At 39.2% G+C, this 26,283-nt stretch overlaps 1 long non-coding RNA gene across 1 annotated transcript in view; it reads left to right on the plus strand.

Moving 5' to 3' along the window:
* The window catches only part of LOC115289181, a 46,817-nt gene extending 40,377 nt beyond the window's left edge, over window positions 1–6,440 (plus strand). The window contains exons 2-4 of the long non-coding RNA XR_003907444.1: window positions 2,097–2,178; window positions 2,661–2,880; window positions 6,379–6,440. This is a non-coding gene — a long non-coding RNA (uncharacterized LOC115289181). The remainder of the gene's footprint in view (window positions 1–2,096; window positions 2,179–2,660; window positions 2,881–6,378) is intronic.
* Window positions 6,441–26,283: the final 19,843 nt, after the last annotated feature.

A 26,283-nucleotide genomic window follows, 5' to 3' on the forward strand; every position in this document is an offset into this window, starting at 1 on the left:
CTATAGTAATGCAATTTTAGGAAGATGGCTTTAATAGAGAAAAAAAAGCAGACACCTTGAAATTTTGGTTCACTTAATTTAATCCATGATTACTGAGAACTTACTGTATGCCAGAGGCTCTGCTTGGCACTGGGTTACAACGCAGGCCAAGTAAGGAAGACAGCTTACAAAGCACATAATGCTTAGTGAAAGTGATGGTCAGGATTTTTTTTTAAATTTTATTTTAGCGAGAGAGGGAGAGAGAGAGAGAGAGAGAGGGAGAGAGAGAGAGAGAGAGAGAGAGAGAGAGAGAGAATCTTAAGCAAGCTCCATGCTCAGTGTGGAGACTGATGCAAAGCTTGAGCCCATGACCCTGGGATCATGACCTGAGCTGAAATCAAGAGTTGGACACTCAACTGGCTGAGCCACTCAGACGCCCCTTAGATAAATAATAGAAACCCCCAAAAGTGCTTGAAACAGAAAGATAATTTATTAAAAAGACCTAGTAATTGGCCTAACATCAGGTAAGGGTGACTATAGGTACTCAGACCATGTTACAGCAAATTCATCTCTTTAAATCTGAGTTCTTTTTTCTGTTAGTTTTCTTCCCTGTTGGGCTTTTTTTAAGTGGTAGGAAAGATGATCCTTAGTAGCTCTTGGTTCATAAGAGCATGAACGTGGCAATCTCAAAGAAACAGAAGCACCTTTTGCCTAATATTGCTAGCAAAAATCCAGTGGAGGCTCTCATCACGTTTGGGTCTTTTGGCACTCCAAAAGAGGCAGGGTGTTGCTTGGAGGGGTGAGAATCTAGATAGATAACTATCCGGACCATATAGAGTAGATTTGCCAAAAGGAAAGAGAATTCTCTTACTAGAAGATACAATGAAAGGAGAGCATGCTTGTAGGAAAAACTCTATTTACGCAGTCCAACACAGCAAAGGACATGACATGTCTTCAGTGTTTGAAAAAAAGCCACTTTGCTCCTTCATGTCTTATCAGAAATATGCCCATTCATGTCCACACATGCGGGTGCACACACACAAACACACACCCCACACTGTCTCCTTCCTTAGGTTTCTTGTCTCTAACACAACAAACATGTTTTGTTTTGCTTTTGAGTGTGTTCTTTCTGTGGCAAGATGTCTAGTGCCTTTCTGATCACAGCCTGTGGCCACTCTTCAGTCTGTCAACATAGATCTCTGTTCATTTCACAACTACCCATATGTGATCCAACTGGGACACATTTCTGTGGAACTTTTATTTGAATTCTTCTATGACTTTTACCTATGATGTTGATTAAAGAGTGATTTTAGTCACTGATTTAGACTAGTACGTTGTGGAATATATGTTTCCATAGGTGTGTTTTGTATTTTAAAAAATGACTTTATTTTCAATATTTTGATTTAGATGATTCCAAATAAAAATTTAAATTTCCACAAGCCATTTATTCTATGAAGGTAGAGTCCTTGTTTGTCGGTCTGTCTTTAGTGCTCGGAACGCAGGAGAAACTCAGTAATTCTTTCTTTCTTTCTTTCTTCTTTTTTTTAAATTTATTGATTTATTTTGAGAGAGACAGAGACAGCGTGAATGGAGGAGGGGTAGAGAGAGAGGGAGAGAGCTAAAACCAAGACTTATTTGCTTAACTGACTGAGCCACCCAGGCACCCCAGTAATTATATCTTAAAAATGAGTTTTGTGAGATTATTTGGAAGGTGGATTCTCTGTATCACATGAACTGTTCAGTCTAATGTGTCACTGGAAAATACGATATGTCTTTTATCCTCTTTCATGTCATTTATACAAATGTTGAGGGGGGTAGGATGGTTGATGGCACCTTGGAGAAACCTTCAAGATTCATTAGCATAAATTCTATGGTTTGATTATTCGGCCATGTTTGGAGCCTCCTGTCTGATTTTTATTTCAGCTAATAGCTCTGCATCTTTTCTGCAAGCTTCTTAGGAAACATTTGGCAAGTATTGTAAGGCAATTCTATTTAATGCATTTTCTAATAATCAGGCTAATAATGCCAGTATACAAAGAATGATGGTAGTTTAGCAGGAGGTATTTTCTTAGTGAGTTCATTTTGGTTCTCAGTGATCATCTCCTTCATTTCTATAGGACTTTAAATGATCAACAACTAATTCTAGAAGTCAGTTGGAATCAGGACCTCTCTTGGATTTTGACTCTGAGGACCCAAAAGGTCAGTTGCAGGGACTGTCTTTGGTCAGCAGAGGGCAGTGTGCAAGAGGAGTGGAGTACAAAGGTCTTCAGGCTTGGAGAGCTTTGTCCACTTCCCTACAGCCATCTCCTGAGTCAGTGTGCTGGCTGAGTTGCTGTGGCTTCGGTGGAAAACGTTTATGTATGAATTTCTAGTCAAACAGGGAGGGGCTAGGTTGGAAAGGAGCTGGGAAAGGGAGTATGCTTGTCTCACAGGCAGAAGGATTAACTAATTAAATATTAAATATATGTTCTCAATGAATCTTTACAACAAATTGTGAATGCAGAACTTTTATTCCATTTTTTTATAGACGAGGAATCTGAGTTTCAGGAGGGTTGAAGAATTTAGCCAAGTTCATACAGATAACAACGGCAGGATAGGCGTGGGGGTTGGTCTGACTGCTAAAGCCTATGTTCCACATTGTCTTGTTGGTTTACAAGGAAGAGTGATTTTTTTTTTTCTAGGAGTCTTCACAAAGGAGGAAGCAGCAGTAGAGGATCAGAAGACAACCAAGATGAAGTCTCTGGCCTTGTTAGCCTTGTGGGCCCTGCCACCTGGCCAGAGTCTAAAGATAACATGCTTCGGGTCTTCTGTTGATAGACCTCTATATGTTTTCCTTTTTGTGACTGTGTTTGCTCTTGTCCAGTCTTTGGGCATCTCTCATTCCCTGCTGTGCCTCAAGAGGTATGAGCAGTGGGTCTGTAGCACACTGTGGGGTTGGGGGATTTGACTGGACCTGACAGCGTCCATGTGCTCTCCCATGACTTCATTTCTGTCTGGGGCCCTGAGTTCACTTGGCTTTAGTCTCCTTCCTTTGACTGTGAGCCCTCCGAAGTGTAGAGGTTGTGTGTTTATTTGAGTATCTAATACAGTAGCTTATGTTAATGAGTGATTAATATGTGATTGATTAAGGTTTATTGAATGAAGAAACTGAGATCATTCTTCATGGAGAAGAGGAAGCCAGCAGGACTGAATAACATGCCTTAATTCTATCCTATCTTCTCCATTCACACGGGGTGTTGGATCTAGCCAATCCTTGACCATCATTTCAAGGTGAACCCCTTCATTACTCCCTTTGATTGTCTCTAGAAATTTTAGTGGTTTCTGAATTCCAGCCTTCCTGATAAAGATGTAACACACTATATTTGTCCTTAGATGCATTTCCCTTTTGGTACCTTCCATAATATGCTCTTTAAAAATCTGAGATAAAATGAGAGCTCTTTGTTGGCATCTTCTGAGGTACAGGCTGACATTTCAGAAGTGCCTTTCTTTCATGTAACACCTAGAAATTCAGCCTGCATTTTTCTTCTTTAATGGCTATCCCTGTCTACTTGATCTCTTTGGGTTCCTTCTCTTGAGACTGACATGTGGCCCATGACTGTCTGCTAATACCACCCTCCTTCTTTATTGCACCCTTAAGTAAACTGACAGGCTCTTGTTATTCTAAGGACTTTACTGCGGATTTCTGCAGAAAAGAGGCAAAGGAAAGCCAAAATGAGAAAGGAAGATGAAGTAGCAAAGTTCTCAATGTCATGACCCCCTTGGTTTTTAGATCTTAACTCCCTTGAAAAGACCATAGGAATTTCCCATCTTCTGCTCTCAGCTTTTATTCCTGAAGACAGACTTCCCTAGTCAGCTTCCTGGTCCCATTTTAGCAAAGCTAGGATGGCCCCAGGAGGGTCATTGCATGTGGGTATTTTGCATCTCTTCGGCTTCCCAGATCTACTCACATCCAGTATGCCTTTGACATACTCAGGAATAAGCCTCTCTCAACATTTCCTCATAAGATACCCCTCCCTTTTCTTTATTTGTGGGTTATTTTCAAAAACATCCTGAACTTCATTTCTGAGTGGTGTCATTCTCCTCAGTTCTATTTCTGGTAGAGACAGAATTTTTCTTTCTCTGAATTAGTTTACAGTTTCTTTTCCTGTGGTCCATGAAATCAACATGAACCAAGATGCTCATGACTTCCTTCTGGGGCAGCCTTGACACCAAGATAAGATAGTTCTGTCCCCTCAGGGTTTCTGCCACTCCCACACTTTATTTCACTTTCACTTGCACATAGGAATTAAGTCACAAATAGCATTTACTCTTGATGCTCACTTGTCTCAACTCTCTGTGATGACCATCTGTAGGATATTATAATGATATTTTAGTCTCTAGACTCAGGCTTTCATTGGATAGACAGGCACACATTTTTAACCACATCTTTGGTAGATCCATCTAGATAACCTCCAGTCAGTTAGGTATGTGACTTAACATATATAAATGAAACTTATTATTTGCACCTGTCACTTTGCCGTCCAGACCAGCTCCTTTTCCTGCATCCTAATTTTAACTACAAGTTCCACTATCCAGTCAGCTAATTGTACAAACCAGAAGCCTTAGATTCAGTATTCATTCCTTTATCCAGAGTTCCCAAGTCCAGTGGATTGCTCATTTCATTTCTGGTCTCAACTGCCACTATCCAAGTTCAAATTTTTCATTTTTCACTGGGCTATTGTATTTCCATCCTAGATTATTTGTTTTTATTTTTTTCTCCACTTATTTCTCACTGTCACCAGTTTCCTTTTTACAAAGAAAATTTAATCCTGCCATTTCCCTGCTTAGCAATCATGAATTGGTTTTTCATATGTGGGGTGATTTCTAAAAACCTACCACCATCTGAAGTTTGGCTGATAATAGATGTATAGCAAATCTGTACTATGGCATTAACTCCCTTTTTATCCTCATCTGGGGCTATTCACCACAGCAAACTTCTTGTTTTCATGCATACCTTGCCTTTCCCCCCCTTTTCTTAAAAATAACTACATAACTTTGTTCAAAGGATTGCCTCTGGAAGCCCTCCCCTAATCTCTAAATGATGAACTTTTTTCATTTAAGGTCTACCTCTCTTAACGCCTTCTGATCCCCTTCCCTAGCTGGGTCATTTTATGATAAAGTTAAACTGGAAAGTAAATGTCTTTAAGGCAGAGTTTGCTTTATAGAAATGATGACCTAATAAGCCCTCTTTGGATTGAAACCTGCTTTCATGACCTTCATGTCACACTGGAACACACATTTCCCTAGGAGAGAAAGCTATTGTGCCCAGTCCAGAGAAGAATAAAGGAGCTGAGGGAGACTGGGACTAGGTAAGAAGATACAGTGAAGGATCTTGAATGCAGGATGACAATTTGGATCTTAATTTTAATGAGGAGCCATTACATGCTTTTAAGCTATGGAAGGACATGACTGGAGTTGTATTTTTGAAAGACTATTCCATTAGCAGTGTGAGGGGTAGTTTGGATGTAGGGCCACAATGACATAGAACAGGCATCAGCAAGCTTTTATGTAAAGGGTTAGCTAGTAAATATTTTTGCCTCTCTGGGCCATATATAGTCTGTGTTGCAGCTACTCAACTCTGTTATTATAGCTTGGAAGCAGTCCTAGACAATCTGTAAGTGAATGGGTATAGCTGTCATCCAATAAAACTTTTATTTATAGAAACAGGTTGAGGGCAAGATTTGGTCCAAGGGTTGTGGTTTCACAACACATGATCTAGATAAGCAATGATAGGGACGTCTGGGTGGACATTAAGATCCAGTGTCCCTCTCTTGCTCTGCCCTTCCCCTGCTCACACTCTGTCTTTCTCTCTCTCTCTCTGTCTTTCTCTCTCTCTCTCTCTCTCTCTCTCTCTCTCTCTCTCTCTCTCTCCCTCTCTCCCTCTCTCAAGAATAAACAAAACATTAAAAAAATTTTTTAAATAGATAAGCAATGATAAAGGCCTATCCTGAACTAGGTTATAGTAGTGGAGATAAAAAGAGAGAAAACTAGTAAATCTGGTTAAGCAATTGGACATGAATGGAAAAAAGAGGGAAGAAAGAAGAATCAAGGTAAGCTTAAGGCTTGTAGAATAAGCTCCTGGAAAGTGCTATCATTAAATGCTGACAACATAGGAGGTTTTTTGGGCTTAGTCTTTCACTGGCTGAATTTTAGGTGCTTGAGGGGTGTGTAGAGGCAGTTTTCCACCAGAGGATATATGGTCTGGTGGGCTTTAACTGCCATGGGAAATGCTACTGTTTTATATCTTAAAAGTCCCCCATCTTGAATATGTTTTGAGTTGAAATATGTTCCTTTTAATCAAATCACCTACAGAATGCACCACTTTGAATGCACATTATGTTTTTCCCTTATCACCAACAGATCCCTTGTAACCAAGTCAACTGTTAATGGACTCTAACCCTAAAGGGTGATTCATATAATGCAACAAGAGAATAATCTATTCTTCTTTCTGGAAGATTTCAACCTGCTGCTTCTGATGATGGTTTGGTCAACCACAGATCTGTGTTTGCTCATAAAATCACACTTTATCTGCTTCCATTTCCATTTCTTCTCCCAATTTTGAACTTGTTCCAGTTGCTCAAGGGGATACTTGATACCAGACATAGGCTTTCCTCTTTTGGCAAGAACTGGTGTGACTTCAACTTCCCATCTCTCACAAGTAATGAAGACTGAAATGCCTAGTGATGTGTCAGAGGGCAGAGACTGTCTTCCTCCTAGCAGAGAGGTCTTTTCTGGGTTGTTGCTAGGTATTGATCCTAGCAGTCACAGTGTGGCTCTTCCTAAGACTCAAGGTACCCAGACTTTTGGAAATGTCATTGGACTTTTGCCCATCCCGAACCATATCTTTTACTATTATACCCTTTCTGTTACAACCTGGTACATTCCAATTTTTCTGTAGCAGCACAGAACCAGGATTTTCTTACTTTTAATGATTTTGACACTTAGGGTAGGCTCAAAGTGAGGAATCAATAAATCAAACACTCTATCTGTGGTTCTCAATTCTAGTTGCACTTTAACATCATTTTGGGAGCTTTTAACAGATACCAGTGCCCAGACCAATTGCATGCAAATTTCTGGAGGGAGGGCCTGGGAATTTGTGTTTTTCCAAATCACTCCAGATCATTCTAAAGTGAAACTGTGTTGAGAAGCACTGTACTAGTATCAGAATTTAATAGAAACATATTTTTTTCTGTTATCTAGAAGATGGCAAGGAAGAAAAGCACTGTTAATTAAATATTGCTTTCATCTGCTAGTCTGTGGGGAGTTATTTTTAATCAGGTAGCCACATGTCCTCAATGTACATGCCCGTAGCATTAGAAGAGCCTTAAAAATGGAACCTACCAGCATTCCCAGGAACCACCACATCCTGTTCACTCTTGCCGGTGCTTGTTCCAGCTTCTTTTGGGTCCATTGATATAAATACATTAGAGGACATTTCACCATAAATAGTTCTTCCAAGTAAAACTGGGAGCCTTTTGAAAACAATAGCTGTAGACCTTCTTCTGCCCTATATTCTAAAGGAAATTGGATATATTTAAACTTTGAATTCTATATATATATAAGTGAAGCATAATAAACATAATATATACAATATATATCAACAATGCATACTGATTGACTGACTACATATGATTTGGTTTGAGGAAATAATACCTCCTACTCTGAAGTCTTACCCAGTCTAGAGAGAAGTGTGAAGTGTAAATAAAGAGCATGAGAAAACTGAAGAGCTATATAGAGTGTGCAGACTGCTGGACAAGTTAAATGGCAGGAGGTGGCCATTCCTCGGGAAGGAAGAGAGATGGGGAGTTGATTAGAGAAGTCTTCAAGGAGGAATGGAATGGGGCTGAACCTTGAAGCAAGACTATACTTTGGGCATATGGCTGTTAGGGCAAGGGCTTTCCAAATGGGTGACAAGTCAAATAAAAATGAAAAAATAGTACTACGGTTATTATTTTGGTAAAGGTTGAGAAGCAAGAGAAAAATGCTCTGAAAAGTCTCACTTTCAGTAATGGAAATCATTTATTTTTCATGTTCATCGTTGGCAGTTTTAAAATGTACGTTCTATTCTCTTTTCTCTTTAAAGATAACCATCCTACTGAGAGTTAAGCTTTGTTTTTATAAATAAAACCATCACTCCCTGATGAATCATAACTCAGCACCGTATTAAGTATTCAGGGTTAGGTATAGAGAGCTCAACAGTGAGGAGAATGTAAATACAATTTCCCAGCTATTCTTGCTTAATTGCTAGATAACAAGTCTCAGGCATTACTCAGAATCAGAGCGGACGTGGAAAATCCTAAAATAGATTCTTTTTGTCAGATCGTAGATTGCAATGGAGAAGGGCGCTTCCAGGCAGCCTGGTTGATCACAGGCTTTGAGTCAAGTCCAGAAACTTCAGGTAAAAATGACACCAAGGCATCCTCTAATTCTAGTCCTTCCCCTCTCTCAGGAAGCAAAGAGGAGAATCAATTCAGGAAACCCTTAAGAATATCTTAGTAAATTATAAGAAAAAGGCAATCTTATCAATAACCTAACCTCCAGAAACCCATAGACTCAATTTTCTGGAGCCTTAACATCACATGCCCCTCCATGGTGATGTGGGAAACAGAGTCAAAACAAAAATATAAATAAAATTAAATTTCTTTATAACCTGCAGCCCATTGACAAATACATGAGATAGACAGAGCAAAACATTTCTGCAGAAACTCCCTACCGTCTTAAAAAAATGTTTTTTAATGTTTATTTATTTTTGAGAGAGAGTGATTGAGCAAGCATGAGCAAGGGACTGGCAGAGAGAGAAGGAGACAGAATCTGAAGCAGGTTCCAGGCTCTGAGCTGTGAGCACAGAGCTTGATGCGGGCTCAAACTCACAAACCTTGAGATCATGACCTGAGCCTAAGTTGGAAGCTTAACCAACTGAGCCACCCAGGTGCCCCCCGACTGTCTTAATGTTAATTCTTTGCTAGAGAAAAAACAACCTTAGCCTGGCAATAGCTTGCCTCCAGTATCTTACCATTCCTCTTTAGTGTATGAAAGTCCTTTTGGAATCCTCAGTTTTGTCTTTACCTCTCTCAACTCCATAGTATATAATCAGTCACTCTTCACAGTAATGGGTCCTGTCCCATTGATTTAATAAAATCACATTTTTACACCAAAAAAAAAAAAAAAAGGAAAAAGAAAGAAACAGAAAAAAAAAGAAAAGAAAAAAGAAAGGACTTACTTTAGATTTGGCTATGCTAATGAGGAGAAACCACTATTTTAGGTACCTTCCAGTGTCTCCAGGGGATTAGGCTGTTCGTGAAGTGATGAAGGAATATTCAAGAGTAAAAAATGAGCAGTGGTTGCAGGTCAGGTAGGCCTATCTTCACATCTGCATTCCCTGCTAGTTGGAAAGCCTAAGAAAAATTACTGACCTTCCCAGACTCAGCTTCATTTACTCATCTGAAACATGGAGTTAAAAGCAAGGTTGTTACAAAGATTAAAAAGGATAATCTATGAGAGTTACCTAGCACAGGAGACATTAAGAATGTTAGTATTTTTTTTTCCCTTCTGGCTGAGTCCTCTCTCTCTCTCTCTGTCTGCTGTTGTGATAAAGTACACATCACATAAAATTTGCCACCTTAACCATTTTAAAGTGCAGAGGTTAGTGATATCAAGTAAATTCACATGGCTGTGCAACCGTCACCACCGGCTAGCCCCAGAACTCCTATAGCGCAAGACTGAAACTCCATCGTGATTGACCAATAACTTCCCATTCTCCCCTCCCCCAGCCCCTACCATTCTGTCTGTTTTAATTTGATTAAGTACTTCCTTTAAGTGGAGTCCTACAATATTTGTCTTTTTGTCACTAGCTTATTTCACTTAGCATAATGTCCTCAAGTTCCATCTATATTGTAGCATGTGTCAGAATTTTCTTTCTTTTTAAGGCTAAATATCATCCCATTGCATGTATATACTACATTTTGCTTATTCGTTTGCCCACTGATGGACACTTGGGCTGCTTCCATATTTTAACTGTTGTGAATAATGTTGCTATTAACATGGGTAAACAACTATCTCTTTGAGACCCTGCTTTCTTCTTTTAGATCTACACCCAGAAGTGGAATTACTGGTTCCTATGGTGTTTCTATGTTTAATTTTTTTGAGGAATAGACTTACTATTTTCCACAGTGGTTGTACTAGTTCACATCCCCGCCGACAGTGCACAAAGGTTCTAATTTCTCCACTCCTCACCATCACTTGTTACTATGTTTTTCTGATAGTAGCCACCCTAATGGATGTGAAATGACTAAATCTTTGAAAGTGAGTGAGATCAGTCTTAAATTAGGAGATGTAGGCTTTAAATTAGACAATGATCTAAGAGAATGTGCTAAAGAAGGGCAGATTTGATTTCTATTATACTGATACAGGCTATATATGCTACAGGTAAAGATAAGGGGGAACTTTGGGAGCTGAATTTATTTTGGAAGTTTTCCTGAGTGAGGAGAGATTACAGCTGGGCTTTGAAAACTGGGAAGAACTGGGAAGGGCAAAGATGGGAAGCCTTCTAGAATGGGTGGGTCTGGCCCAGACAAGTTGATTTAGTCATGTTGAAGTTTAATCATGTTGAAGAGTGATGAGGTACTCAGGACAGGGTCAACCTAAAGGATGAAATGGGGAAGTGGAGAACAAGGGACACAAAGCTCAGTTGTTGAAGCTTTATGCCTGGTCAGGGCATCTGCCCTTTAGTCTGCACCGTCTTGGAGAAAAGATCTAAGTGCCTAAGATGGCTCAGGTTTTAGTTAGTTATATATAATAAATAAATATATGTGTATATATTTAGTATATATGACTAGTCAACAACTAGTTAATAAATATATTTAGTTAACATATATAGCTAACTAGTTTATATATATGTACACACACACATATATGTATGTATGTATTTTTTTCTTTTAGATAAGACTATATTCCATTGGTGACTAAAAATTGTTACAACATGTGCTTTCTAAGGATAAAACTGGAGACATCAAGGCTCTGCTTTCATTTTGTCTTTCCATAGATTCTTACTCTCCCATCTGTGTTTTCAGCTGTATATTTTGGGATAGGGGCTTATGATTAGATGCTAATTCCATCAAACATGGTCTGTACCTAATCAGTCTTCTGTGCTATGGATGCATAAACCATTATCAGAGACTTGTTTAAAATGCTGTATTTTTGTATGTGTGTGTGTGGTCAGGTGGTCATAATCTCTAAAAACAAAAATGAAAATTTCTGGCCAAAATTTCATTACACCTAACTAATCTGTGCATAGTGAATGAGATGAGTTTACATTTGACCAGGATGAGGTTTCATTAAATGGTTGTTAGTCCTTCTGGCCTGTGTGCTGAAGAGCCAGCTGGACCATTTGCAGAAGCTCCTTTGAGGCTGACCATGAAGGAGGTCAGCGATTCTGGCTGTATAGTCAGTATTTTGCTTCTCTGTTTGGTTTCAGAAATCAGCTTATCTGTCTGGAAAGCAGACAAGAGCATCAACTTGGGATGATGGCTGGAAATTTGGTGAGAAGTTCCACTGACCCAAAGAATCTCTGCTGGGCTTAACCCCCCTCACCATAAGCTCTTTTCTCTGGGTTACAGCTAAAGTGGATCTAACATATTTAGCCAGGTTTTGAAAACCTTAATGCAGTGCATAAGATGTATATTGTTGCTTGCTCAGTTCAAACTGTGCAGGTCTCCAGGCATGCAAAAGACTATGTTTAAGATTTCTAGCACAATGAAGAGTCCAGCACCAATGAAGAGATACTGTTGTTAGTTGGAGCAGTGCAGCGGTGGGTTGACAGGGAGTTCCCTGAGCAGAGCGTTTTCCGGAAAGGGCTTACTGTCCACCTGATGAGATGTAGAGCGGGGAGGATATCATCAGGCTGAGAGCTGAAATTGTGACTATTAAGGTCTTATTGACGAGTTGACTACAGTCCATGACAGTAGGGATCTAGCTACTAGGAAAAGGGCAAGGGTTACCAGGAAGGTTAGACCACAGGAGATAAGGTTCTGTGACCTAGAATGAAAGCAGGGCCTGGGAGAACGCTGTTATCTTGAAAGGCTAGCTTGCAGGATACCAGGGTGAGGGAAGACAGAGATATCCAAGGGTGGAACAGATGTTGCAGGTCAGAGCAAAAAGGGAACTGGAACCTAAATAGAAATGGGAGTGAGAAGCCAATGACAAAGAACATCAGGAATGGATAAGGTCTAAGGTAGGCTCAGAGAGGTAGTTCAGGGTCTATGTCTGAAGGCCCTGCTTATCCCCCAAAGTATCCCTTTTGTGCTGGTTTTGGTGCCCAATGCTAAGATGGGAGAAGAATTCTAAAAGAACCAGACTAGGCTGGGAGCCATGGTCCTCAGCAAACTGAAGAGCAGTAGAGAGATACATATCCCAGTGTTAGTGCAGCAAGAGTAGTTAGGATATAGAGATGTACTTTGGGAAATTCAAGTGGGAGAGGTGTATAGTGATGTCCCTATATGCTTCATATAGACAGTTTCTCTGTAAAGACTCCAATTCCTAGCATCTCTGAGTCATGTCTCTGCAAGAAGCTTCACTGTGAGTGAGAACTTATTGTTTCCTTGGCAACCATGGAACCTCAGAAATTTAGCAGTATACTTTTGTGTTGTCTTCATAAACACCTTGATTATATCTAGTTTCTAAGTATGTGTGAGCAGTAGGAAGGGGATAGGTAGTAAAGTTGTTTGAAATGAATGGACTTCTCTTTTTACCTTTCCATCAAACCCCCACAATAGTGCTTCTTTTTCTTGCTAGACACTAGTACTTTTTTAAATGTTTATTTATTTATTCAGAGAGAGAGGGAGAAAGAAAGACAATGTAAGCAAGAGGGGCAGAGAGAGAGAGAGGGAGAGAGAGAATCACAAGCAGGCTCCACGCTGCCAGTGCAGAGTACCACATGGGGCTCAAACTCACAAACTGTGAGATCATGACCTGAGCTGAAATCAAGAGTTGGACGCTTAACCAACTGAACCACCCAAGCACCCCTAGATGCTCGTACTTTTGAGCCATAGAGCTACTGAGTCATGAAAGTGAAGATGCTGAAAAAACAGGCTTTGTCTGATAATTAAGGTGACATTTCTGTGCCACATTGCTGGAGCACAATGATCATAGGTTTGGAGGTAGATAGACAAGGTCTCAATCCTGGCTTTTCCATAGACTAATGATGGGACTTTGGGTAAGTCATTGAACCTTCCAGAGTTTCTCCTTTCCCATGTGAAATTGGAGGTGTCATTCCAATTTCACAGGCTGTTGTGAGTAAGCAGGCCTAATGTCATCAAGGCCCTCAGAAGTCAAGGAGAACTGTCCCTTGGATGGAGACCAAGATGAATTTTCTCTTATGATACCCATTAGATGCTAGACCATGCTGAACCCTGAAGTAAAACCATATCCATCAGTCTACCATCAAGGGAGTATCTCATGCTAGTAGACTTCTAGAAAAAGTAGTCTAAAATCCATGGATTTTAGGTAGAAAACTGAAGTCCAGAGGAGAAGAGACACAGTGAATAATCTTAGCTCCAATATCTATTAGATGTGCATCGTTAGGCAAGTCACTTGCCTTCTTTGTTCGTCAGTTTCCTCATCTGTACAGTGGTACTTGTTTATGGAGATTAAACAAATTGATATATCTATATCTATATATTCACACATATACATATATAATTGATATATATCTATATATACCTATATGTATTATATATCATATTCATATCTATATTACAGCTAATATTTATAATCTCAAAATAGTAGTTGGCACATTATAAGCACTATATATAAGCATATACAATTGTTACTGCCATTGGTAAAGATGGTGATAATTAGGTAATGATACATCCTGTTTTACATTGTCCTAGAATAATTTTTAATACTATTCCCTTTGGCTTCTAAAAATATCCCAGTCTGGGCAATAAATTAAATGGTCACTTTAGGTAAAATGGTAAAATCCATTGGTTAGTGAATCAAGAGATCTAACTGAATTTGGTTTCTTAACTTCTTTGTAGCCTGGTTTATTTCATCTTTCAAATGGATAGTTTGTCCGAATCCAGTTTAAACTCATACCAAATTCCAATTTTCTACTAAGTACACAGCACTACTAAAGTAGGCAAAGATGAAATAAGATGTTTGTCTTCACCAAAAATTTTCACTTTGATGTGATAAAAAAACAGTGGGTGATGGGTAAGATGTTCGAGAAATAACAAGAGGATGTCCTGTCCTCAGTAATTTCATGGTTTAGTATAAGATGCCATTAAAGACCAAGAGTCACCATCAGACAGAATGTGCTGATTAGCCAATGAGTAGGGAAGAAGGAAGTGTGAGGTCATTCAGAGTTGTGTACTCAAAGAAGACTTTCTGGAGGAGACGGACTTTGAGCTGGTCTTGAGAGATTAAGAATAGTGGGAAGAGCATGGGTTTGAGTTAAATAAAAACAGACCAGAGTTTAAATTTTAGTTCTATCACTAGTTGGATATTTTGACTATGATGCTTAATTTTGTTGAGTATCTGTTTCTTCATCTATAAAATGGAGACAAAAATCTTCCAGGGATGTATATGTGGGGGTCTATGCACCTTGCTGGATAATAATAGATGGCAGGCATTATTTTTATGGTCAGAGAGGAGCTGGAAAGATATTCTAGGTGTATGGTCTGAGTGAGCATAATCACAGGCACGGGAAAGTGGCAAGGTTGCTGAAAGTCAGTGAACAGAGCTGTTGGCTGGAGTTGAGAATTTATGTTGGAGGTGGTGGGAAATTCAAGTTGACTCAGGCTCACCACTTGGCCCATATGTATTTGTCCTCAGCAAGGTATTTCTGACATTTACACAGGCCTGTTGACTTCATGTGTTCTTGTAAATTAGATTTGAGCACCCTAAAAACTCTAAGAGGTTAAAATTTTTTCTAGAGCTAGACTTGAGCTGGAAAAACCATCTGACCCTTGTCTATAATATCCTAAAGCAGTGTATTGTTAATCCAGATGTCATGCTGGTGACTAGCATATAAATGTGACTTTTGTCTGGTAGTTTGAAATCTCACTGAAGAACTGTCCAAAGCAGCTCCCCCTTTTGGATTTGTGAGGTAGTTTACATAAATCTACAGGATTGCTGAAGACATTCTTAATGTGTTAATGAAGAGCTAGATTAAAGCAGCCACAATGCAGTTCAAATCCTGGACTGCAGGGCAGAGAAAGTTGGCCAGGCCTGCTGTTGGAGGCCCCCAAATTATTGATGAGGGCTGCTTTGGGATAACAGATGACTTGACCGCACTGAACTCCCAGGCTCAGGAAGGAAACAAGAAGCAGAATTTGGGAAAGACATCCCTGTGAAATCTCTCTGCTTCTCATTGAAAAGATTTCTTTATTTCTGCCTGATAGTTGTATCCAGAATTTTAGTACTTTCACACTGTGTCTACTCATTATTTTATCTTCTTTGTAATTTTCTTTCTAATAACAATAAAAAATGATTATTTTAATAACATGGATATTATTCTAATGTTATAATTTAGTTATAATATCACAATATATTAAACTACATTTATATACATTAGTATTAATAGTGAACATTTTAATAAGTAGGACTCATGTTGGGGGAGGCAAGTGAAGAATAAGTATTCCAGTTTTACAAAAGAAGATACTGAAATTAAAAAATTCAAGACCCGACTGCCAGCTCACAGCTATAAATGGCTGGATTCCAAAACGACTGTTCAGTTATTCACCTTGGTGAAAGGTGATCCAGTAGAAAGAGCTCTACATAGGAAGACAGGAAATCTGACTATTCTATCCAGCATCACCACTTTCTAGTCCTGTCTCATTAGGCAAGATGCAGCAGCATCTCATCTATCAAATGCTGATAACATTTGCTTTGTGTACCTCACAGGAGTATTGTGAAGTTCACGTGAGAAAATGGATGCAGAAGCATTTCATAAGCTAAGAAGCATTATGCAAATGAATGCAAATGTAGGCAATGTTAATTACTAAATTATTCACAGAATCTTATTTCATTAATACCCTTACTGCTGTCTATAGCTCTTTTGGGAATTCTACTGCCAGTTATGTGAAGGCCAAGGCAATTGGGTGAACCTATATCTGTCATTTATTCTACTATGAAATATTTACTGTGTGTCAGCTTTCACACTAGGCACAGAGAACACAAAGGTGTGTAAAATGTGACCCCTTCCTTCCTGGATCTGACAGCCTGGTTAAGGGAGATAATGCTTACACTAAGATATGTACGATACAATTTCTAATCCAAATTTTAAATGACATTTTGTAGATAATGATTAACAACTAAGCACTATGCTATTTCTTTCCTAGGGACATAAAAATTAATAAGGCAGAGTCTTTGAACTGAATCTCACAGTCTAATGGGAGGCACAGATAAGTAAGCAAACAGGGATAATAGCAAGCAAAGGCAAAGTGGAGGTGAACCAGGCAAAAATTTCAAATTCAGATAGAACATAGGTCCCAGATTCTATGAATCAGTTTTCCTATATGAAAAAATTGGACTAAAAATACCATCTTAGCACAGTTGGGAATGCCTGCAACTTTGGAATTTGAAAGAAAAATAAAAAGGTTCCTGTAAGGAATTAAGTAAGGTATGTACCCAGGTTTTCATCACAGAATAAGTGCTGAAAACAGTGATGTATTCAAACAGTGATAACATTTGAAAGTGGCAGTGTGTCTGAGGTACTAAATACACCATGTAGCATTTCTGAGCTTATTGGTGACTGACCATATTTCCTGACATGTTTCACACAATGCTGACTTGAGTCAGCTCTGGGTGGTGTTATGTTCCCAGTGGAGTCAACTCCTAGGAACTGAATTCAGATCGGGGAATAGATAGAAATCATTTTTTTAAAGGGCATAGATTTTTTTATATAGTCTTTCTGTAGTGTAGAGAAAACTCTAGAGACTCCTTTTGTCTCCTTGAAAGGAAGAAAGATTGCAGATGTCTCCATCTTGATCTTCGGAGAATCTTTCCTTGGGCAGGGAAATGGGGATAGACTGTTGTTTTAGAAGCTGACTTTAGAAAGAACAATCTGTTAGTTGCAAAGGTCTCCCACAGACTGGTTCACCAATTAGGAACATGGCAAAGAAAGGCTGCATTTTTTAGCACTTGCTGGATGCCTACAGACAGGAAACTGCCACATGTCCATACCTCTTTAATGTCTCAGCAATTCTCCAGAGGTTTCATTAAGTTTATTCTAAGTAGTATTGTTTGATTGTTTTTTTTTTTTTTGCTATTATAAAGAATTTTATTTTAGCTGTCAATTGCCGGGTTACAAATGACCTCAACATTTAGTGGTCTAAAACAACACTTTTGTTTTAATTTGTCTCGCATTTCTATGGATAGACTTGGCTCAGTTCAGTGATTCTTCCTTGGAGTTGATCATGAGGTTGCCAACAAATAGGACTGGGACTGGAGACATCTAAAGATTTAAGGGGCTCCTGGGTGGCTCAGTAGGTTGAGCAGCCAACTTTATTCCAGGTCATGATCTCCGGTTGGTGGGTTCAAGCCCTGTATCCTGCGCTTTGCTGACAGCTCAGTCTGGAGTCTGCTTTGGATTCTGTGTCTCCTATTCTCTGCCCCTCCCACATGCCCCTGTTGCCCCCAGGATAAAATAAAAATTCCTTAGCATAAGACTATGCCCTTCCTGATCTGGCTCTTATCTGGCACTCCAGCTACATTTCTTTAATGTTTCTCAATTTCTTCTCTTTTAATTCTCAGCCTCTTCACGCAAACTAAACTCTCGGCCATTCGCAAATATGTTATATATTTCTTGACCTTTGGATATACCTGTTCTCATAAACCTTTCTCATTCTTGTGGCTAAATTTTACAAAATTATAGAATCTAGTTCTAAATTTCCCTCTCAGAGGCCTGTTCCTCTGAACTCTCCGGCTGGCTTTCATGTTCTCCTGGAAGACCCCACATAATCCCCTTCTCACATATTTAGTAGCACTCTTTATAGTCAACTGAAATTGAGCATTTGCTTCTTGGTCTCTGAACGGAAAGTTCTGTTCGCATAGGGATTCTGTCCCATCTCTCACTGTATCCTCAGAGTGTAGCACAGTACCTAACACACAGTCAGCACTAAGTGCTTCTTGAGAAACTACCTGAATGAGGCCCCCTTTGGCCTCTAGGAAAATACAGCTTGCTTTAAGGAGACTGTAGACCAATGCATAAGGGCTTTCGGGGCGGGGACCTCGGGAGCCTCCATGAGAGTTATTGTTGCCCTAGCAGGAGCCAGAGAACTTTAGATGCCTATTGAGCCTTAACAGCGCAAGTCCTTCCAATAAGTCCTACCTCCCAGAAATGGACTCCTCAGATTGAAACAGTTTCCTCTCCAGCTACATTCTTCCACAGGCTAACTTGGGTCCATTGAGTTAGCCTAGTAGGGAATCTTAATGTTCCTGGTATAGATGAGAAGCATGCTCAGAATGGGGTCCATATTGTCTTGCCTATTTTTAACTTCCCCCTTTTCCTTTTGCATTCCTAAACTCAAACAATAGGTCATCCATTGCTTAGTTCTTATGAGTTCTTGCTTTCAATGAACTGTTCCTTCTTTTATCCAGGACTTATATCCTGGACTGTCAAACCCTGACATCCATGGCATTAGTTATCATCTAGTAATGCTACAATTGTCATTATTTTTTTTTCTGTTTCCATGTGCTAATGAGTTTAGTCTAGAAATGTATATGTATTTTAGGAAATATATGGAGAATCATGAATTTCAAAGACCTTTAATATCCTAAAATGGATAACTCTTGAATGGCAGAATTCAGGTGCCATACCGAAGTTTTGGGGAATACTTCAGACCAAAATATCTCTGAAGTTGGGGCACCTGGGTGGCCCAGTGGGTTAAGCATCTGACTCTTGATTTCAGCTCAGGTTGTAATCTGACAGTTGTGAGAGCAAACCCTGTGTCAGGCTCTGCACTGAGCATGGGGCCTGCTTAGGATTCTCTTTCTCTCTCTCTCTTCCCCTCCCCTGCTTGCACTCTCTCTTTCTTTCAAAATAAATAAATAAACATTTTTTAAAACAAATAAAATGTCTCTGAAGTCATTTCTAGGACTAGCTCTGCCTGAGAATTTCTTCTCAGCTGTGGTAGCCATGGAAGACATACCTTTTAGGGTCTCCCTTAAATAAATTAAAAAAGATAACAAAGGACTCTTTATTTAACCATGGAGTGTGATTAGTTGACAGCTTCTAACTATCAGCTTTGTCAGGGTCTGCCTTTGCCCTGGCTGTGGCCACACTATTCTTTGGTTGGATATTGGCCACAGGCTAGACAAGGCAGTTGTACAAGGGCCTAGCAATTTATGCCCATTTGGGGATTTCTCTGATGGGTAAATTTTGTTCTGGAGTCCCCTGTTATGCTAGCAAAGCATCATTAGATTGGCATCTTCTTGACAGCTCTGCCATCCTGATCTTGCTTCTTCCCTTTTCCTTTCACAAAGATTACTGATCAATAAATCTTTGCACTCTTAACTCCATATCAGTGTCTACTTCCTTAAGAACTCAATTGGTGACACTGGTCATACAGTATTCGTAATTCCAGTGTATGCAAGAGTTATTTTGGTGGCATGATGGGTTAGAAGGCAAAGGTGGAGAAATATTGATGCTATCATTGCCTCTCTGACTTTGAATATTGACAAATCAATATCCAAAGATACTGGGGTGAGGCATAGCATAGGCAGACTCAAGGCTGTCACTGGTTGACTATACTCCAAGGTGCTTGGTATTTGACAGAACTTATGAGCTTTGTGGAGAGAGTTGAGTCTAAAAAGGTAGTTTGAGGTCAGCCTTGGATATTATGCTAAGGAGTATGGGTTTTATTTTATAAGGAGTTACTGTATTGGAAACAAGGTCATGCTTAATGTACTTTGTGGGATTATCTGGTTTTGGCCCACATTGGGATTTACACATTAAATCTATCTAAGCAGAAGCTAATTAATAAGCAGGTATTTTGTATTTCAGTTTACCTTGGAAATTTGATTTTTAAATATGGATTAGGTGGGAGGAGGAAGCACATTTCAGGCTGTGGGGCAAGCTGTGTTTAAATGCCTTCTGATCCTCCTACTGCCTGTCAGCTTTCTTCTTTTCCCAATCCCCCAAGTTTTTTAGGGATGGCACAGGGGGAATACTCTTCCCAAATGTCTATTACATTCCAGGTGGGGCTCTTCCCTGAGTCCCTTCTGCTTTCTGACCTGAGGAATAAACATCCAGAAGAAGACTTGAAAGTAGGGTTGCCACATTTAGCAACAACAACAATGAGTCAAAACCAGAAGAAACAAAATCAAGTCATAAAATATATTTACATACACACTTATTTAACATATTTATCCTAAAATATATTCATTGTTTAACTGAAACTCAAATTTAACTAGGCATATGGCATTTTATCTGGCAACCGTATCTGAACCCTGTCCTTGCTTCTTTTACTTTGGGGACCTAGATCTAGTTTTAAATGAAACCAGGCCTGTTCATTTCCTTTCCTCACTCTGGATTTCCTTTTGTCCCTAGTTGATTACAAAGACTGAGCTACTTCCCTCAACCACTCAGCTCCCAATCCCAAAGGGCTCCAACAGAGGGTCCCCAAACCCACCTTCTACACTCCCGGCACACTGCTACATCTGCACATCCCTCAGAGCAGAATTATAACAAAGCAATTCAGAGCAGTGGGGCCAAACTCAACAGACCTACTGTTATACTTAGACCTTCCTCTCCCAATGATCTTGGGCAAGTAAGGCAACCAACTTCTGAATTTTTTCTTCAGTACAATAGTGTCAGTACAATACTTATTCCTAGCACTCTTGAGAGTGTTAAATGCAATAATCCTACCCCTAGTACAGCCTTGGGCTGTCAGTGACCCTCAAGTCATGTGAGCTGCTAATTCAGTTATCCCTCTTACTTCTCTGCCTCAGAATAAAGCCTCACACATGGTACAACCTCATGCCTATTTATTGAATGAATCAATGAATTTTTGTCTCTGGGGGCTATCTTGACCTCACTGAGGAAAATAGGTGGGACCCAGGATAGCTTGTGGGTTCAACTGGTTCAGAAAATGGACTCAGGGGGTAGGCATCAAAGCAGGTACTAGAAAGGATGGGTAAAAAGTGGAGCAAGAGGAAGAAGTGGCACTATACCCACTGAGTCTACCTAATGGCTAGGAGCAACTGGATGGAAGACATGATATGGAAGTAAGCTCCAGAACTAGGGGTTCAATGACCAAAGAGAAGCTACTGCAGTTTTAGCTTATAAAAGAGCCCAAGGGGGTCTGCTATTTTCTCCTAAGTTACTACAACTAGAACAGATAAAACAAGCCTGACTACTCATACTTGTTTAGAGGGCAATCCTTGGTCTTACAGTGTTCCAAAGGGTAAATTGCTTCTGCCTAGGCTAACCATACAATTTATTATCTAACGAGGACATATTGACACTTAAAGGGGCACTATTAATAGCTTTCTCAAAATTATCCTGCTGAGATATCAGACTTAGACTGAAACTTTTATAGGCCACCTGGGAAGTAGCCCAGGTTTTGGACACGCTGTTCCTGGGTCACTCTTTCCTCTTTTTGCAGAGAAAAGAAGCTTAGCTGTCTTTTTCAGAGTTGCCAATACTTGAATGTTAATTCTTGGACCTCCCCTTCTTTAATGTGGTGCAGGAATTTCCAGAAGCGGGAAAGAGCTGTGGTGAGCTTCCCAGACACATGGGCATCTGGGGAAGGCTGCAACCTTGCTGGAGAGTATAGGACTCTGATCAATATTTGCTATCATCTTCCTCAATCATTTAGCAAGTAGATTGCTAAGGTTTAGATTGCCTGTGTACTTCACCATACAAGAAATTAAGAAAAGAAATTGTGCATGGAATAAGAGAAAAGAGCATTTACCAGACCTTTTAGCCCTAATCTGTAGCCAGAAGACCAAATTTATACCATTTATCTCTGTATCCTCAGTGCCTGGTAGAGAATCAGAAAGACATGAAAAACTCATTAACTATTTATTAAATAGTTGGCTAAATTAAGAAAACATTTTAAGAAAATATAAAATTTTCATGTGAAAAATAAGAAAATAAAGTCCTCTATGGGTAGTTTATTCATTTAATCAACAGTTTTGGAGTGCCTCTCCATGCTACCCTCTGTTTTAGGCACTAATGATGCTGCCTTCATGGCTCTCATTGGAATAGAGGATGTTTGAGACATTAAATTGATTTCCAATATGGTAACACCAGGTAAATGTTAGGAATAGGAAGAGATAAGTCTGGGTTGGATTAAAGCAGATATTGAACTACTCTTGACTTAGGCTTTATGAATTGTATAAGAAAAGAGAATCTCTCTGGGAGAGGCATTGAAAATTAAGGTAAAGATGAGATAGCTCATTACATGAGTAGGACTCTAAGGAGAGATCTGAGGGTGTGTGTTGGCAAATGGGGAATTTGGACCAAAACAGTTGGCTGGGGGAAGATTTTTAATATGAGAAAGAGTTTAGACTTGATGTACATTAATTTGTCAGGGCTGTCATTGCAGAATACCACAGATGAGGTGGCTTAAAAACAGAAATTATTTTCTCACAGTTCTGAAGGTAGAGGTCCAAGATCAAGGTTGATTCCTTCTGAGGCTTCTCTCCTTGGCTTGTAGATGACCTTGCATGTCCTCACGTGGTCTTTCCTATCAGTGCCTTGAACCCCTGGTGTTTGCCTATGTGTCCAAAGGTCCTCTTTTCATAAGGGCACCCATCAGAATGAATTAGGGCTCATTCTCATTGCCTTATTTTCACTTCATCACCACTTTATTTTTTTAATTTTTTTATGGTTTTTATTTATTTTTGAGAGACAGAGACAGTGCGAGCAGGGGCGGGTCAGAGAGAGAGGGAGATACAGAATCTGAAGCAGGCTTCAGGCTCTGAGCTAGCTGTTAGCACAGAAACTGACGCGGGACTGGAACCCAGGAACCGTGAGATCATGACCTGAGCCGAAGCCGACGCTCAACCGACTGAGCCACCCAGGCGCCCCTCATCACCACTTTAAAGGCACCATCTGCAAATATAGTCACATTCTGAGGTGCTGGGGTTAGGATTTCAACATATGAATTTTGGGAAAACACAACTGAGCTCAAGGCAATATGGTAGATCAGAAAGATCTATCAGAGATTCTTGAGCAGAGGGCTGATACCATAAAAATGGAAGAAGTGTGATTGTATCTATATGTGATGTTGGCGGGAGGAGGGAGGAGAGTTGCTAAATTATAACCTCTGAGTTATTACAGATTCAACTGCTGAATGTCAGTGTGGACCGTCACTAACTGCACAGCTATTAAAAGAGAAAAATTGCCCTTTCTGTCGTATTGCTAATCATTGCAAGCTCTGATCACATAATTTAGTCACAGTTCAAAATGCTTTTGAAAATCAATGATTTTGTCCTTTAGCTAGCCATAGCTGATAATGAATATTCTCCTCTAACTCTCAGCTAATGTAAGTTGCTGTTTCAAATTTCAGCAAGTGAACATTAGGATTAGACAGGACCAAAAAGAAAACATAAATTCAAGAATATACATGGCATAATTTGGGAATTGGGGGGGGGCATGGCAAGTCTACTTTCATTCAGTTGTCTCTCCTTGTCTACTGATGACTGTTTAGCTACATTGTGTCACTTTCAAAAGTGGAATTAATTGGGCAATTCTGCAAATGACTGACTTTTATTGGATTTATTGCTTTTTTTGGCATGAAGAATGACTTTTCATTCTAATTGAATGAAAACCCATATTGCCAAGTAGTACAAATAAAAAATAAAATGATCATGCATTCTTTTCATTAAGACAAATGTATTTGTTGCAAACTGGGCTTAGGTACTTTGACCGATGCTGAAGATGTAGAGAAGATCAAGAAATGTCACTTTTCAAGAAATTTCTAGTGTGGTGTGCTACTCATATTCTGGAATTATTATGTTCTCGGTATCCAGCTTCATCTCAGTCTTCCCGACTGACTTCAGGGTAGAAACCTTTTCTCTTTTTTATATTTTAAAATCAATTTTAGGCATCAAAATATAAAATGACAGTCTCTCTATTTAAGTGCCAATCATTAATCTTTTAAAATTTCAGAATAAAATGTACTCGCCATCACTGCCATTTTGTTTGTTTAATCTAGGCTACCACTGCATACTTATTTTTGACAATTTAACTTTCTATTATTTATTTACACTCTGGTTTTAAGTGACTGCATTTAACGTGAGTGTCTCCCCATTGTCTTTAGATACTCTTCTTTATAAACACTTCAGGCGTTCCAATTTATGAAATTTATTTTCTATTTCTATGGCCATGCTTCCTAGGATTTTTGGTGTATACATTGTTAAAATCAATGTAGGTGTAAATGCAAAGAGGTAATTAGTGTTTTAATTAAACTGAACTTTGGAAATGTAGAAGGCAGACAAAATGTAGCTTGGTGCAAATGGATATGTGTTTTTCCAGATAGTCTAAAAGGAATCAAGTCCAAAGACAGATTTGAAAGAAAAAAGAACCCGTATATTTATTGATTAACACTTACCCTCGTAAGCGAGCTGTGTTTGCTTGATTTGTTTGAACTCCAATCTTTTGTCTTTTTATAGTCAATAGTGTCCCAAGTAAAGGCATAGAGGAGAACTTACATGCCCTTTATCAGGGGCTTGGGAATGACCAGTGTTTTCATATCTTGTATCTGATCAAGGCATGGAGTTTTGAGATAAAATAATGACGATTCACAGTAAGACTACAAAAGAGCCTCATTAATATATGTGCTAATTATTTTCCTTGGATGTGGTCATCGATCTGAACAAGGCTGTAGTTATTATATATAAACATTACCAGGTCTCTTGTGCTTCCCATAACACCACTGGCAGAATTAAAGAGAGAGCTGCTGCTTTCTGTGTGCTTATGGTCAGACCCCTTATTGCTTCTCACCTCCCATCAGGGCGTTCATAATCTCCCTACCAACACTAGTCAGTTTCAGCTAGGTCCTCTAACACAAACTTGAAGTTTTAACAGAATAGATGTTTGATTCTGTCTCACATTTCAGTTTAATACAGATGGTTTCCTAAGTAGTGATTCCAGAACCCAGGCTGCTGAGATTCTCTAGTTCCATTGTCCAGCAGGGACTTGGAGTCCTCAACTGGATCCTCTGTGCCCAGACTGTGGGTGAGGAAGAAAGAGTGTGGAAGACTGTGTTCATTCATATGGGTTCCTGAGAGCATGTATTAGTTTTCTGTTGTTGGTGTAACAAATAAGCACAAACTTAGTAACTTAAAATAAGACACATTTATTATCTTCTGTAAATCAGAAGTCCTAAAATGGAAGTGTGGGAAGGAGAAGAACTTTGAGTCATGCTTTCTGAATTCACTTTAAATTTATGAAGTCTACTCCAGTGGAGTCAGTGCTGTTCCCACTAATTCTACTACATTTCCCGAGTCTAGTGATTGTCAACCTTTGTATGTATCAGAGTCACTCTGAGGGCTTCATAAAAAAAAAAAAAAATTGCTAAGTTTGAGTGAGTCCGGGTGGGGCTAGAGAATTTGCATTTCTAAAAAGTTTTCAGATGCTACTGATATTGCTTGTTTAATCACCACGCTTTAATAGCCACTACAGTAGGGCATTTAATGTTGCATTTCTTTGAATATTTCACATCTCTCGTAACCTTAAATATCCAACACCTCTTCTGTCATCCCCACTTTCGGTTGGTGAAGGCCTTGAAGCCCTATCAATGATTATCAAACTGTGAGTGGGAAAGGACATTTTTTTCTTTCTTCCTTCTTTTTTTTTAAATTTCTAGTATGTTGCTCATTTTTAATTTCTAAAATAAAAATTTTTTTTCCTATTTATTTATTTTTTAATATATGCAATTATTTTCCATCATTTACACTACAGTAGTTACAATTACACTCCAAACAGAAAAGCAAAGTAAAAAATCAAAACCCAACTTCTATTTCATGTAATTAGACTTATACAGAAATTAGAAGGTTATGTAACAACTAGTTAGTCACCTAATGTCACAGCTATCTGAAGTGGCGATCATTATATAGCAGCTTATCTATGATACATTCAAGATACATGATACAATTTATTACTTGCCCATAAGCTAAAACACAGCTTGCTTAATACCTTTCCTTAAATTCCACCTCTATACTACAGTATTCTTGAGGTCCATGCAAAAAAGTATCTACCTTTTATATAGGAAATGGATGATTAAGTCTTTGGTGTTGTAAAAGCAACTTCATTTA

This window comes from Suricata suricatta, chromosome 4, assembly GCF_006229205.1.
Source record: "Suricata suricatta isolate VVHF042 chromosome 4, meerkat_22Aug2017_6uvM2_HiC, whole genome shotgun sequence".
In the NCBI taxonomy this organism is placed as follows: Eukaryota; Metazoa; Chordata; class Mammalia; order Carnivora; family Herpestidae; genus Suricata; species Suricata suricatta.